Below are 15,981 nucleotides of genomic sequence, written 5' to 3'. Positions count from 1 at the left end.
TTTAGGGCTCTCTGACCAGGGGGCAGTTGCCCTAATTGCACTCCCCCAACACTATCCCTGTCATGTGTGACTGCAGTATTCAGTTAGCATGATTTTTCTGTGTAGCATTCTGTAATTTGGCTTATTCAGTTTTCTCGATAGTGAAAGTGATATTTGTGAAGGGGAGGGGAGACAGGGGTTTTGTTGATACTTGCTGTGTATTTGTGTTTATAAAATGACAATTGTATAGAATATTGTTTCTTTTTATACTTTAATAAAATAAGTTCAATATAAAATCATAACTATTCGAGGCTTGTGCGGATGGGATCAGATGGTTTGTGGATGGGGTCCAAGTTCGTGGGGACAGAGACAAATTTTTTCCCCGTGTCATTCTCTACTCTAAGCACCTGGAATGGAGGCCTTGAGTAGATCAGGGTGGACCTGGAAGTCACCCCAGAGAATGCTGGGAGGAATATGCATATGGACTGCAAGACCTCCTCAGTACCTGTCAGAGAATGGAGCAGCCAGAACTTCCTTAAGTTTATGTTAAAAATTTATCACCCACTTAAAACCTAAGTTATAATATCCTTGGATGTATCTCATCTGGCCCCATTACTTTCTCTATATGTAGTTTAGCTAATTCTTCATGAACACAGTCATTAAAAAATCATTCAAGATCTACCATCCTTCCATTCCTATTTGTTTGTCTTCTGCAGTCCAACTCTCAGCCCTTCATCTGTGAAAAGAGAACAAAAATATTTATTCTTATCAGCTTCTACATATTCCACCACTTCAATCTCATCTCACAATGTCATTTTGCACGTTCTCTAACACATCTAAAAAAAAGTCGTCCCCTCATTTTATCATATTGGAAATTTTTTTCTTCCATTTGCAGCTTTGCTTTCCTTACTACTTTACCAGCTTCTCTTAGCTTTTCCTGTCTTCCTCTTTCTGAAGTCTTGTAGCAATCAAGACTAACCTTTTTCCTTACCTTTCAGCTACTTTTGAGAATAAAGGTGGTTCTTTTCATCTTTTATTTACTTTCATAACAAAGATTTGTTGCTCTTAAAATAGCTTTCAGTTTTGCCCATTGCTTTCCTCCATGGTATTCCTCCATCATAAAGTATTTTTGACATCTAGAATCTTAATTTTGAATAAAACCCTCTCACATGAACTACACCATCTGGTGATCTCTGGATGCTAGATAATTACCCAATATAACAAAAGAAACACACTACTCCATCTCTAGGGGCATTTCATTTTCAAAAGGGCAACTATGATAAAATGAGGAAAATGGTTAAAAAGAAGTTAAAAGGATCAGTTGCAAAGGTTAGGACTATAAACCAGGTGTGGATGTTATTTAAAAATACAGTCGTGGAAGCCCAGACCAGATGTAGTCTACATATCAGCAAAGGTGGAAAGAAGAGAAAACGAGAGCCGGCTTGGTTAAAAGGTGAAGTGAAAGAGGCGATTAGAGCCAAAAAAAAAATCCTTTAAAGAATGGAAAAAAGATCTGAATGAAGAAAATAAGAAGAAACACAAGTACTGGCAAGTTAGATGCAAAGCATTGATAAAGACAGCTAAGAAAGAATATGAAGAGAAACTTGCAAAAGAAGCAAAAACTCATAGCAATTTTTTTAGATACATCAGAAGCAGAAAACCTGTGAGGGAATCAGTGGGACTGTTGGATGATCAAGGAGCGATAGGGGCACTCAGGGAGGATAAGGCTATAGTGGAAAGACTGAATGAATTCTTTGCTTCGGTCTTTACGGAAGATGTAAGATCTACCTGAACCGGAGGAACTGAAAGAAATCTCAGTAAATCTGAAAAATGTACTGAGCCAAATCGACACGTTAAAAAGTGATGGTATACATTCCAGGGTATTAAAAGAAGTCAAAAATGAAATTGCTGACCTGCTGTTAGTGATCTTTAACCTGTCACTAAAATAGTCTGTAGCACCTGAAGTTTGGAGGGTGGCCAATGTTATGCCGATTTTTAAAAAGGGCTCCATGGGAGATCTGGGAAATTACAGAACGGTAAGCCTCACTTTGGTGCCAGGCAAAATGGTAGAAGCGATAAGAACATAACAATTGCTGCTGCTGGGTCAGACCAGTGGTCCATCATGCCCAGCAGTCCACTCACGCAGCGGCCCTCTGGTCAAAGACCCGCACCCTGACACTAGCCATACCAGCATATAAAAATTAAAATTGTGGAACACATAGACATGCATGATTTTATGAGACGGAATCAGCATGGGTTCAGCCGAGGGATATCTTGCCTCACAAATCTGCTTGACTTCTTTGAAGGTGTGAATAAACATGTGGATAACAATGAGCCGGTTGATATAGTATATCTAGATTTTCAGAAGGCTTTTGATAAAGTTCCTCATGAAAGGCTCCTGAGAAAATTAAAGTGTCATGGGATAGGTGGCAAAGTTCAGTTGTGGATTAGGAATTGGTTATCGGATAGAAACAGAGGGTAGGGTTAAATGGTCATTTTTCTTAATGGAGGAGAGTAAACAGTGGAGTGCCATAGGGGTCTGTACTGGGATCAGTGCTATTTAACTTATTTATAAATGATCTGGAAATTGGAACGAGTGAGGATTAAATTTGAAGATGATACTAAACTGTTCAAAGTTGTTAAAACACATGCGGATTGTGAAAAATTGCAGGCGGACCTTAGGAAATTGGAAGACTGGGCATACAAATGGCAGATGAAATTTAATGTGAACAAATACAAAGTGATGCACATTGGGAAGAATAACCAGAATCACAGTTACCAGATGCTAGGGTCCACCTTGGGGATTAGCGCCCAAGAAAAGGATCTAGGTGTCATTGTAGACAATACGATGAAATCTTCCGCCCAATGTGTAGCGGTGGCCAAAAAAGCAAATAGGATGCTAGGAATTATTAACCTTTTCCTATCGTAATAAATTTTACGTTACGCTGGTTCCAATCGTAATTATTTTAGCAAAGTTTTGTATTATTCTTTTATCATTTATGGCTATTGTAAACACAATGGCCCAATAGATGGGACAAATGATAGGTAGAAGGTGTACTGTATGTCCCATGCCATGGGACATATGATGGCAATGATATTTTTTGGAATGTCCCGTCATCCGGGACACACGATAGGAAAAGGTTAAAAAAGGGATGGTTAACAAGACTAAAAATGTTATAATGAACCTGTATCGCTCCAAGGTGCAACCTCATCTGGAGTATTGCGCTCAGTTCTTGTCTCCTTATCTCAAGAAAGATATAGTGGCGCTAGAAAAAGTTCAAAGAAGAGCGACCAAGATGGTAAAGGGGATGGAACTCCTCTCGTATGAGGAAAGACTAAAATGGTTAGGGTTCTTCAGCTTGGAAAAGAGACGGCTGAGGAGAGATATGATTGAAGTCTACAAAATCCTAAGTGGAGTAGAGCAGGTACAAGTGGATCGATTTTTCACTCCATCAAAAATTACAAAGACTAGGGAGCATTCGAAGTTACAGGGAAATACTTTTAAAACCAACTGGAGGAAATTTTTTTTCACTCAGAGAATAGTTAAGCTCTGGAACACATTGCCAGAGGATGTGGTAAGAGCGGATAGCGTAGCTGGTTTTAAGAAAGGTTTGGACATGTTCCTGGAGGAAAAGTCCAGTCTGTTATTGAGAAAGACATGGGGGAAGTCACTGCTTGCCCTGTATCGGTAGCATGGAATATTGCTACACCTTGGGTTTTGGTCAGATACTAGTGATCTGGATTGGCCACCGTGAGAACGGGCTACTGGGCTTGATGGACCATTGGTCTGACCCAGTAAAGCTATTCTTGTTCTTATAGTACAGAAAAAAATAATGACAGCCTTGCTCAGTTAACTTCATAGTCATCTTGATTCTGAGCAAATAGCATTACTTGTATCACTAGATTTGACATCTGCTTTTGATTTGATTAATCATTCATTATTGTTAAGAACTTCAATCTCTGGGAATAAACGGTACGGTATTGGATTGGTTTAAATCATTTTTGTTAAATAGATCTTATATTGAACAGTTGAGTGATGTATCAACCATTTATAGGCTTAATTGTGGGGTCCAAGGATCAGTATTATCGCCATTATTGTTTTATCTATTTCTTAGCCCATGGGAACTTTGTATATAATCTTGTAGCATAAGATTTTTCCATATTATTCCATATTACAGACCTGCTTATTAGGAATATCGAAATGGTTAGAGGATCATATGGTTTTGAATCCAGACAAAACTATTGTTGGGTAACAGGTACAGACTATTCCATCTTTGCCTCTTATTCTTTTACAAATTCAAGCTGTGGATTTATTTTGCTATTTAGGAATTATAATTGATTCAGCACTTTCATTCGGAAAGTAGATCTCAAATGTAGTAAAATCGGGCTTTTATGCCCTTTGTAGACTCCAAGCAATATGAAATCTGGTAGATAAAGATTAAACTGTTCTATGCCTTCATAAACTCAAAATTGGATTACTATGATGTGGTCTATGCAGGTTTACCCAAATTTAAATAACGCAAGTAAATTTGACCATAACACTCTTATTAAAACAATTACATTGGCTACTGATCTACTATCGTATACAATTTAAAATTCTTACTTTGACTCATAAGATATTGCATACGGATTATCTGGCAAGTCTGGTTATCCCTTATTCACCAACTCGGACTCTTCACTCTAACAGACAATGGATTAGTTATTCCTCACCATTCTAAAGTGAAATGGGAAAGGACAAGAAATACGGCATTTTTTCAATAGCTCCGTCACTGTGGAATTCACTGTCTTCAAATTTACGCTTGGAATCTTCTTATACTAAATTCTGCATTCTTCCAAAAACTTTTCTTTTTGAGAAAGCCTTTCTTTAGAGAGAAAAAAAACAACTTAAAGTGATGGTATTAGCAAGCACATGATATGACTATTAGGATATTGTTATATTTTTTGTTCTTTGATGTGATGATTATGTGATTCTGTCCTGTACCTAATTGGCATTCCATTTGTTATTTTTAAATTTGCATTTTGTTTTTAATTGTACACCACTTTGAACTGTGCTGCAACTAAGGCGGTATATCAAGTTTAAATAAACAATAAAAGAGGAAAAGAGATGCTGAGGTGGGGGAGGGAACAGAAAGGGAGAATTGTTGGACATGGGTATGTGAGAGGGAAAAATGGTGCACACAGGAAATGGAAGAAAGAATTGTTAGGTTTAGGGAGGGAGAGGTGTGAAGTACAGATGCATGGGGAAGATAAAGAAGAAGAAATGTTGGATATGGTGGTGGAAAGGGAACAGTGGGAGAGATTGAAAGGGATGCAAGAGAGGAATGTTGGACATGGTGGTGGAAGGAATGGAGGGAGAGATGTAGTATGGTCCTGGAGAGGGTTGATAGGAGAAATGTTGGGCATAGGTCTGGTGGGCAAGGGCAAAAGATGTTGCACACAGTCCAGGGGATAAGAGACGGAGAAATGTTGGCTATGGCGGTAGAGGGGATGGGAAAGATGCACCCTGGATCCCTCTCTTTCCCCACACCTTTTGCAGCAAGGGAGGAGATAGAGATATAGAGAGATACATACATTGCACATGGGGGTGGAGGAGAGAGGAAAAAATGCTGTGCAGGGGTGGGGAGGGGAAAGTGTGCTTCCTGTAGTTTGAGAGGGATGATAGGAGAAATGTTGGGCATGAAGCTTGTGGGCAGGTAAGAAAGATGCTGCACATGGTCCAAGGGATAAGAGGGAGAAATGTTGGCTGTGGCAGTAGAGGGGATGGGAAAGATGCACCCTGGATCCCTCTCTCCCCATTCCCTTCGCAGCAAGAGAGGGAATGAGAGATGATGGACAGTGAGAGGGAGACATGTTGCACATGGGGGTGGAAGAGAAGAAGAAATGCTGTGTAGGAATGGAGAGGGATAAAAGAGGGAGAATGATCCATGATAGAAGGGAGGGAGGATGCTGTACAATGGAAGAGAGGGAAGAGAGAAATGACCATGGTAGGAGGAACAGCGACCACTTGAATTTGCAGAAGATAGGAAAGCAGAAAAAAAGAGAAACTGGAAATCTCCAGACAACAAAAGTAAAAAATGGAATTTATTGACTGAAATATGTTAGCTTTGGAAATGTATATAGCAGATGTATTTGTATTGTGTTCAAAAGAAAAGGAAATGAATTTCTGGTTTTATTTTTCCAGTGCTGAAGTACTTGCTGACCCTTGCTGTGGCTGGTGGGGATCCCCACCAGCTGAGGACCTACTCCAAATACAGCCAGAACTCTCCTTCACCAAGCGTAGCAGTCGCTGGCAGCATCTCTGAGCCTCCGGAGGTTCCTGCATTTATGACTCAGCTAATGCTGCATGCCAAGCTTGGCAAAAAGGCCACCTTCACAGGAAGTCCTCAGCTGACATAGCCTGAGGGTCCTCATTAGCTGGAGTATTTATATTTACATTAGAGGCTCTGGCAGAAACCCATTTGCAAAGTATGCATTCTTCCCAATTAACAGGGCGAGCTGAGCCTGGCAAGCACGTGGCTACGTGCGGCTAGAGGAGAGCGCTAGCAGAGGGCAGAGCGGAGGAGACAGAGAGGCCGGTGCAGGGAGGAGAACGAACCGGTGAGAGGGCTAGCAGGGCGAGAGAGGAAGGAGCAGGCAGCGGAGGAGTGAGTGGAGGCAGAGCGGAGGAGGCAGTGAAGCGGAGAGAGGACAGAGAGGGCGGCGAGTAGAGCGGAGAAAGGAACTCCAAAGTAGCAGAGCAGACCGGGAGAGAGGCAGACGGTACACGGAGAGGGGAAGAGGCGAGAGTTAGCTCCGCCTACCCCCCCGACGTCACCAGACTAACTCCACCCATAAAAGGGGAGGAGCCAACGGCGCGCGGCGAAGGAGAGCGGCAAAGGCGCTCGCCTTAGCGAGAGCGCCTTTGCGAAGGAGCCTTGCGAGGGAGCCAGAAACGTCAAGTAATTCACTTCTTTCTCTTCTTTTTTCCTTTTCTCTTTCTCTTTCCTCTTTTCTCTCTCTCTTACCCACAGCAGGAGCACACCAGCACTTCACAAGAGCGATGGAGGACCCAGGATCCCAGAGGTACTTTCCGGTATACTGCACAGAGTGCAATATGTACGACTACCTCCCTTTGGGAAGGCGGGAGTACATATGCAGTCGGTGTCAGGAACTGGAAAGCCTGAGGATGGAGGTCGGCAGATTGAGGGTCAGGGTCCAGGAACTAGAAGGACTGGAGGAACTGCGCACCACAGAGGAGACGAGCTGGTCTACCCAGAACACAGACGGAGCAGGCATCTTTGTGGACCAGGTGAGGGACCTCGAGAGATTCATTGAGGAGGCCTATAGGACGGTGGAGGAACGGGATCAGCAGCAGCACAGACGGATGTCGGTAGACGAGACCCAGGATCCACAAGGCGACACCGGGGAAGGACCTAGCGGAGGGACAACGCAAGAGGAGGAGACCGCGACTCACCAGGACCCCGAGGGAGAGACACCACACTACACCGAGGACACGGACCTGAGGCAGAGGAGGTTGCTGAGGAAAGGGAAGTCTGCTATTGTGGTGGGAGACTCGATCTTGAGAGAGGTAGACAGTCACGTGGCTGGAGGAAGGGAGGACCGGCTAGTGACTTGTCTCCCAGGGGCCAAGACACGAGACATCACTGACAGGATCGAGAGGATCCTGGACGGAGCAGAGACAGAGGAGACTGCGGTAATAATCCACGTCGGAACAAACGATGTGAGCCGGAGGCACTTCAGCATGGACGCACTGACTGACCAGTTCAGGGTCCTGGGACGAAAGCTTAAGCGGAGCACTCGGAGGATAGCATTCTCGGAGATCCTGCCTGTGCCGAGAGCAGATGCAAAGAGGCAGGCAGACCTCCAAGCTGTGAATGCATGGTTGAGGAGATGGTGCCAGGAGGAGGGCTTCCGCTTCGTGAGGAACTGGACGTCCTTCTGGGGAAAGAGCAAGCTCTACCGGCGGGACGGCCTGCACCTGAGCACAGCGGGAACCAGACTACTGGCAGCCAATTTGAGGAAGGAGATCGAGAGGGCTTTAAACTGAGGAGAGGGGGAAAGCCGACAGCTGATCTGATGTTGACGCTTCGGACAACAGTATCCAGAACAGATGCTGAACGGGCTGACTGCAGGGAGGAAACAGAGGGACCGGAAGATCTCCAAATCAGACAGCGAGGGAAACATCAGGTAATGGGAGCTTGCTGGGAGAAGACTAAGGGGCTTGTGGACACAGGGGGACTGGGTGGCATAAGGGCGAAAGCCGAGGGTAATATAGAGGTACCACAAGGCGAGGGGGATCAAACAGAGGCGCAAGGGATGATAGCCCAGGAGGGGGCCGGTAGGACTAGAAATCCCAGAGGAAAAGCGGGGAAGTGGGGTGGCAGGAATGTGGGGAAGCTGAAAGCAAAGAAGGTAAAGGCTGAGGGCAAAGCAGAAACACAGAGAGAGGGAAAACTGCCAGAAATCCAAGGGCAAGTGGCCCAGGTAAATACAGAGGTGGAAGAAAAACTACGGGACCTGCGATGCTTATACGCAAATGCAAGAAGCCTCACGGCCAAGATGGGTGAACTAGAAGTCGTGGCCAAGGGGGAGGACCTGGATATAATTGGAATTGTAGAAACCTGGTGGACAGAGGAAAATCAATGGGATGTAGCGCTGCCGGGGTACAAGCTCTATAGGAGGGACAGGACCCACAAAAAGGGGGGAGGCATAGCACTATATATAAAGGACTCTATTCACTCGGTCGGGATGGATATGGCAACGAAGGCAGAGGGGCTGGAATCGCTGTGGGTCAAATTACCGGGAAACAAGGGTGCGGGCATAAAACTGGGGCTGTACTATCGACCACCTGGTACGCCAGAGGGAGTCGGACACGACTTGGAAGCAGAATTGAGACAGGAGTGCAGGACTGGAAGTGTAACAGTGATGGGGGACTTCAACTACCCAGGGATTGACTGGAGTACGGGTCACTCCAACTGCACTAGGGAGACAGGATTTGTAGAAACTGTGAAGGACTGCTTCATGGAGCAACTAGTCAAAGAACCGACGCGAGGGGGTACTACTCTTGACCTCATCCTAAACGGATTAGGGGGGCCTGCAAGAGAGGTAGAAGTGGGAGCACCACTAGGCAACAGTGACCACAACACGATCAAATTCACATTAGAAAGAGGGACACCCATAGTTAGGAGGACCGCAACAACTGCGCTGAACTTCAAGAAAGGGAACTATGTTGCTATGAGGGAAATGGTGGGGAGGAAGCTCAGAAAAATCTCTAGGATGGAGACTGTGGGAAGCGCCTGGACCCTATTCAGGGACACCCTGCAGGAAGCACAGAGAATGTATGTCCCCAATTTCAGGAAAGGCTGCAAGAACAAACGATCAAAGGACCCGGTTTGGATGTCAATAGAAGTAAAGAGGGCGATAAAGGACAAAAAAGTATCTTTCCGGAGATGGAAAAAGGACCCAACGGAGGATAATCATCAGGCGCATAGGAAATGCCAAAAGGAATGCCACCGGGAGGTTAGACTAGCAAAGGGGAAGTACGAAGAGGGGCTGGCCAGGGAGGCGAAAAACTTCAAGGCATTCTTCAGTTACGTTAAGGGGAAACGACCAGCGAGAGAGGAGGTAGGGCCGTTGGACGATGGGGACAGGAAGGGAGTGATTAAGGAGGAAAAAGAGGTAGCTGAGAGGTTGAACACGTTCTTCTCGTCAGTCTTCACGAGCGAAGACACATCTAATATACCAGACTCAGAGGAGCTCATGAGTGGGGAACAGGCTGAAAAATTAGAGCACATAGAGGTAAGTAGGGAGGATGTCCTCAAACAGATAGACAGGTTAAAATGTGGCAAATCACCAGGCCCGGACGGGATCCACCCAAGGGTTCTGAAAGAACTAAGACAGGAAATAGCGGGCACAATCCAACATGTTTGCAACCTATCCTTGAAAACTGGTGAGGTACCAGAGGACTGGAAATTGGCAAATGTCACACCCATCTTCAAGAAGGGATCGAGGGGTGACCCCGGGAACTACAGGCCGGTGAGCCTGACTTCAATTATAGGGAAGATGGTGGAAGCTATGATCAAGGACGACATTTGCGAGCACATCGAGAGGAATGGCCTACTGAGAACAAGCCAGCATGGATTCTGTAAGGGAAGGTCGTGCCTAATGAACCTTCTGTACTTCTTTGAGGGAATAAGCAGTCGGGTGGACAATGGGGAGCCCATAGACATCATTTACCTCGACTTTCAAAAGGCTTTCGACAAGGTGCCACATGAAAGGCTGCTTAAGAAGCTGTGGAACCACGGGGTGGGAGGGGATGTGCACAGATGGATCAAGCACTGGTTGTCGGGTAGACTGCAGAGGGTTGGAGTAAAAGGTCAATATTCTGACTGGCGGGGAGTCACGAGCGGTGTGCCACAGGGATCGGTGCTAGGGCCTTTACTCTTTAACATATTCATCAATGACCTGGAAAAGGAGGCAAAATGTGAGGTTATAAAATTTGCAGACGATACCAAACTGTGCGGCAGAGTTAGGACCAGGGAGGAGTGTGAGGACATGCAAAGGGACCTGGACAAGCTGGAAGACTGGGCAAACAAATGGCAAATGCGCTTCAACGTGGACAAATGCAAGGTCATGCATATAGGGAAAAAGAACCCATTGTTCAACTACAAATTGGGGGGGGTATTGTTGGGAGACAGCAGACTCGAGAGAGACTTGGGTGTGCTGGTAGATGCATCACTGAAGCCATCTGCACAGTGCGCAGCAGCCTCTAAAAAAGCCAACAGGATGCTGGGAATCATAAAGAAGGGCATAGTATCCAGATCACGGGAAGTCATCATGCCATTGTATCGAGCGATGGTGCGTCCACATCTAGAATACTGCGTTCAATATTGGTCGCCGCACCTCAAGAAGGACATGGCGGTACTTGAGAGAGTCCAAAGGAGAGCAACGAAAATGGTAAGAGGGCTGGAACACTGCTCATACGCCGAGAGGCTGGATAGGCTGGGGCTCTTCTCTCTGGAGAAAAGGAGGCTCAGGGGAGATATGATAGAGACCTTCAAGATCATGAGGGGCATAGAGAGGGTGGATAGGGACAGATTCTTCAGACTGAAGGGGGCAACAAGTACGAGGGGGCATTCGGAGAAACTGAAGGGAGACAGGTTCAAAACAAATGCAAGGAAGTTTTTTTTCACACAAAGGGTCGTGGACACGTGGAATGTGCTACCGGAAGAAGTGATCAGGCAGAGTACGGTACAAGGATTCAAAAAGGGATTGGATGGATTCCTGAGGGATAAAGGGATCGTGGGATACTGAGGGAGGAGCTGGGATGTAACACAAGTATAGGAAGTTACCCAGGTAATGAGTACAAACCAACCAGGTCGTGCATGTGCAAGACCGGAGGGCTAGGACTTCGATAGGAAGGCAGGACTTAAATGGGAAACCAAGGTGGCAAGGGAGCCCCTTCTGATGATTCAGACAGGTCTTGACCTGTTTGGGCCGCCGCGGGAGCGGACTGCTGGGCAGGATGGACCTGTGGTCTGACCCGGCAGAGGCACTGCTTATGTTCTTATGTTCTTATTTGTAAATGGGTCTCTACCAATGTCTTTAATTTAGAAACATAATTAAATGAAAACTTCTGAGGTTTATGGGGACAGGTTTAATTCTATCCCCATGCAACTATACACCCATCCTGCAAAGGTGGGCTGCTACAACCACCAACACCTTGGTAAAGGTGCTGGGAGCCATGAAATCTCAGGTATCTCAAGTGAGCTGGAAAGATGTCTATTGTGTCTGAGTTTAGTGTTTACCGTTAATTGTATATGTGACATAACATAACATAACGCCTTCACCGGATCAGACCCTAAGTCCATCTAGTCTGGCGACCCGCACACATGGAGGCCAAGTCAGGTGCTCCCAGATGGAGAACCTGATTACCCGTATCCCTCAATGTGTTTTGCAAGGAGGTGTGCATCCAACTTGCGCTTGAAACTCAGAATGGTAGTCTCCGTCACAACCTCCTCCGGGAGAGCATTTCAAGCGTCCATCACTCGCTGTGCGAAACAGAACTTCCTGACATTTGTCCTGAGCCTGCTGCCCCTCAGTTTCAGTCCATGACCTCTTGTCCGTGTCACATTTGACAAAGTGAATAACGATATTTCTTGCTCTATTATGTCAAATCCTTTTAATATTTTAAAAGTCTCTATCATATCCTCTCGCAGTCTCCTCTTTTCGAGGGTGAACAATCCCAGTTTTCCGAGGCATTCTTTGTAGCTCAAATTTTCCATACCTTTTACTAGCTTCGTGGCTCGCCTCTGCACCCTTTCCAGCAGGGTTATATCCTTTTTTAGGTATGGAGACCAGTGTTGGACACAAGTGTGGTCTGACCATCACTCTGTAAAGCGGCATTATAACGGCCGCCGATCTACTCGTGATCCCCTTCTTTATCATGCCCAACATTCTGTTTGCTTTCTTTGCCACTGCTGCGCATTGAGCCGACGGCTTCAGGTTCCTGTCTATCAGCACCCCCAGGTCCTTTTCTTGTTCGCTTGTGCTCAATGTTACACCTAACATTTTATATTCATGTTCCCTATTTTTCTTACCCAGGTGCATCACCTTGCATTTGTCTACGTTAAACTTCATCTGCCGCTTTTCTGCCCATTCCTACAGCTGGTTTAGATCCTTCTGGAAATCATCTCTGTCCTTTTGTGAACCAACTGCCCGACATAATTTTGTGTCATCTGCAAACTTGATTATGTTGCTTGTTGTTGCCTCTTCCAGGTCATTTATGAAGATGTGAGTTTAGTTTTTACCATGAATTGTATATATCTATAAAAACCTAATTTTTTTTGTGTAGGCAATTTATAAACTTCTTAAATAAACTTGGAAATCTCCATCAAATACAAAGAAGCAAGGAATTTTCCTGAAGCCACCACCCCTATGACAGAGCGGACCATTTCCATATGAAAGCAAGGGACCTTTAGGGCCTTGTTTACCAACTTCAAATTCTAAATGGGCCTCCAGTCTTCTGTGCTTTTTTTGGCACTATGAATTATAAAGAGCATCTGCCTGAGCCGATTCTTGTTCGGGAACAGGTTCTATGGCCTGAATAGCCAAGAGACGGTGGCAATCTTGCCATCTGGTGGGAGTCGAGTGACAGATCCAGAAGGGTCTGAGAAAACTTGATCCTGTGCCCCTCCCTGATAATGTCCAGAACCTAGCAGTCAGATGAGATTTATTTTCATTTTTCCAAGAATGCAGACTACAGCCTTCATGGTGCCATTGCTTCTTGTTGGAGGTCGAGCCACCATGGGAACCCGCGGGCTGCTGGTGACTACAGCTGCAAATCTGTCTGGACCCCTGAAAGGGCCTCTAATAATAACCAGAGAAAAACTGGTGCGATCTCCTAGAGGCACAAAAATTGCCTCTACTGCCTCCGGCAGGTTGATGGCTCCTACAATCCAGGAGGGATTTGGAGCAGCAATCTGCCACTTTGGCCATGAGGTAATCTAGCCCTTTACCAAATAGCATCTGGCCTTGAAGAGTAATCTGTTGAGAGTGGCATTGGAGGCTGAGTCGCCCACCCACTGTCTCATCCAGAGCACCAAAAGGCAGAAATGAAGTAAGACAAAACCTTACTCAGAACTCTATCATAAAGAGCAGGGGTCCCCAAAGTCCCTCCTTGAGGGCCGAATCCAGTCAGGTTTTCAGGATTTCCCCAATGAATATGCATGAGATCTATGTACATGCACTGCTTTCAATGCATATTCATTGAGAAAATCCTGAAAATCCGACTGGATTCAGCCCTCAAGAAGGGACTTTGGGGACCCCTGATAAAGAGCATTGGCCACATAATACACACCCTCAAACAAGTGGGGGACAGGAGTCCCCAGACCGAGCTGCAAGCAGTAAACGGTTGGCTGAGGAGATGGTGCGAAGAGGAGGGTTTCCACTTTGTACGGAACTGGACAACTTTTTTGGGGAAGAACAAGCTCTACAGGAGGGACGGACTGCACCTGAGCACGGCTGGGACGAGGTTGCTGGCACGCAACGTCCAGAGCAGCATAGACTTGGCTTTAAACTGAGGAGAAGGGGAAAGCCGACAGTCGACCTGACCTCGACACATCGGACCAAAGTATCAAACGAGGATACTGAACCAGAAATTTGTAAAAGAGGGCTCGGGACTGAGAGGGAACTTTTGGGAAAAGGACACAAGGACGCAATGCAGGGAACCAATGCACAAACGAACCTAGCAAGCAGAATTAAGAGAGAGCAACAGGAGCCAGAGGGTCATCCAAACATGGGGGAGCAGGCTGAGGACAACATAGACACACCGCAGGATGGGGATGAACACAACAAAGTTCGGGGGCTGGAAACCCATGAGGAGGTTGGCAGGGGCGCCAAACCACGAGGAAAACCAGCGGAAAAGGCAAACAACCAGGACTTAAATTGCCTATACACTAATGCTAGGAGCCTAAGAGCCAAAATGGGAGAACTAGAAGTCATAGCCAATACAAAGGACCTGGACATAATAGGAGTCACAGAAACGTGGTGGACTGACGACAACAAATGGGATGTGGCCATACCAGGGTACAAACTCTACAGGAGGGACAGGACACACAAGAAGGGTGGAGGAATAGCGCTTTATATAAAGGACAACATACCTTCAACCAGGATAGAAACAACAGTAAGGGCGGACGACTTGGAATCACTATGGATTAAGCTACCTGGAGGAGCTGGATCAGACATAAAATTGGGCCTGTACTATCGCCCACCTGGACAACCGGAAGCACTCGACCAGGACCTGGAGGCTGAGCTGAGGCAGATATGCAAAAGCGGAAGCGTGATGGTGATGGGAGACTTCAACTACCCTGGGATAGACTGGAGTATTGGACACTCAAACTGCACAAGGGAGACCAAATTCCTGGAAACCACGAGGGACTGTTTCATGGAACAGCTGGTCACGGAACCAACACGGGGGGATGCAACTCTCGACCTAATCCTCAATGGGCTAGGGGGACCTGCAAAGGAGGTGGCGGTGCTAGAACCCCTAGGAAACAGCGATCACAACATGATCCAGTGCAAGCTGGAAATTGGACCATCAAAGGTGAAAAGATCCACAGCGACAGCACTCAACTTCAAAAAAGGGAATTATGATGGCATGAGGAAACTGGTGGGAAAGAAACTCAATGGTAGCGCAAGGAAGATGGAGTCTGTAGAAAAAGCCTGGTCCCTACTCAAGGGCACGGTGCAAGAGGCACAGAACCTGTACATCCCCAGATTCAGGAAGGGGTGCAAAAAAAACCAAACAAAAAACCCAGCGTGGATAACAACTGCAGTGAAAAAGGCGATAAGTGATAAGAAAGCATCGTTCAAAAAATGGAAAAAGGACCAAACAAAGGACAACCAAAAGGAGCACAAAAAACACCAAAGGGAGTGTCACCGTGTGGTTAGAAAAGCTAAAAGAGAATATGAGGAGAGACTGGCGGGGGAAGCAACAAACTTCAAATCGTTCTTCAGATATGTGAAGGGGAAGCAACCGGCAAGGGAAGAAGTGGGGCCATTGGATGATGGAGACAAAAAAGGAGTGGTAAAAGAGGAAAAAGAGATAGCAGACAGGTTAAATAAGTTCTTCACGTCAGTCTTCACGAGGGAGGACACATCCAATATTCCGGAACCGGAGGACATCGTAAATGGGGATCGGGATGAAAAGCTGGTCCAACTAGAGGTAAGCCAAGAGGATGTCCTCAGGCAGATAGACAGACTAAAGAGCGACAAATCGCCAGGTCCGGACGGCTTTCACCCAAGGGTACTCAAGGAACTAAGGAACGTAATAGCAGAGCCACTTCGCCAAATATGTAACCTATCCTTAAAAACTGGAGAGATCCCGGAGGATTGGAAAATTGCAAATGTCACACCCATCTTCAAGAAGGGTTCAAGGGGGGACCCGGGGAACTACAGGCCGGTGAGCTTGACCTCGGTCCCGGGAAAGATGATGGAAGCACT

At 46.0% G+C, this 15,981-nt stretch overlaps 1 long non-coding RNA gene across 1 annotated transcript in view; it reads right to left on the bottom strand.

Annotated features, from left to right (window-relative positions):
- Positions 1-268: 268 nt before the first annotated feature.
- LOC117361170 overlaps positions 269-15,981 on the bottom strand; it is an 85,084-nt gene continuing 69,371 nt past the window's right edge. The window contains exon 3 of the long non-coding RNA XR_004539598.1: positions 269-715. This is a non-coding gene — a long non-coding RNA (uncharacterized LOC117361170). The remainder of the gene's footprint in view (positions 716-15,981) is intronic.

This window comes from Geotrypetes seraphini, chromosome 5 (assembly GCF_902459505.1).
Source record: "Geotrypetes seraphini chromosome 5, aGeoSer1.1, whole genome shotgun sequence".
NCBI lineage: Eukaryota > Metazoa > Chordata > Amphibia > Gymnophiona > Dermophiidae > Geotrypetes > Geotrypetes seraphini.
This window is presented reverse-complemented; position numbering and strand designations above follow the sequence as displayed.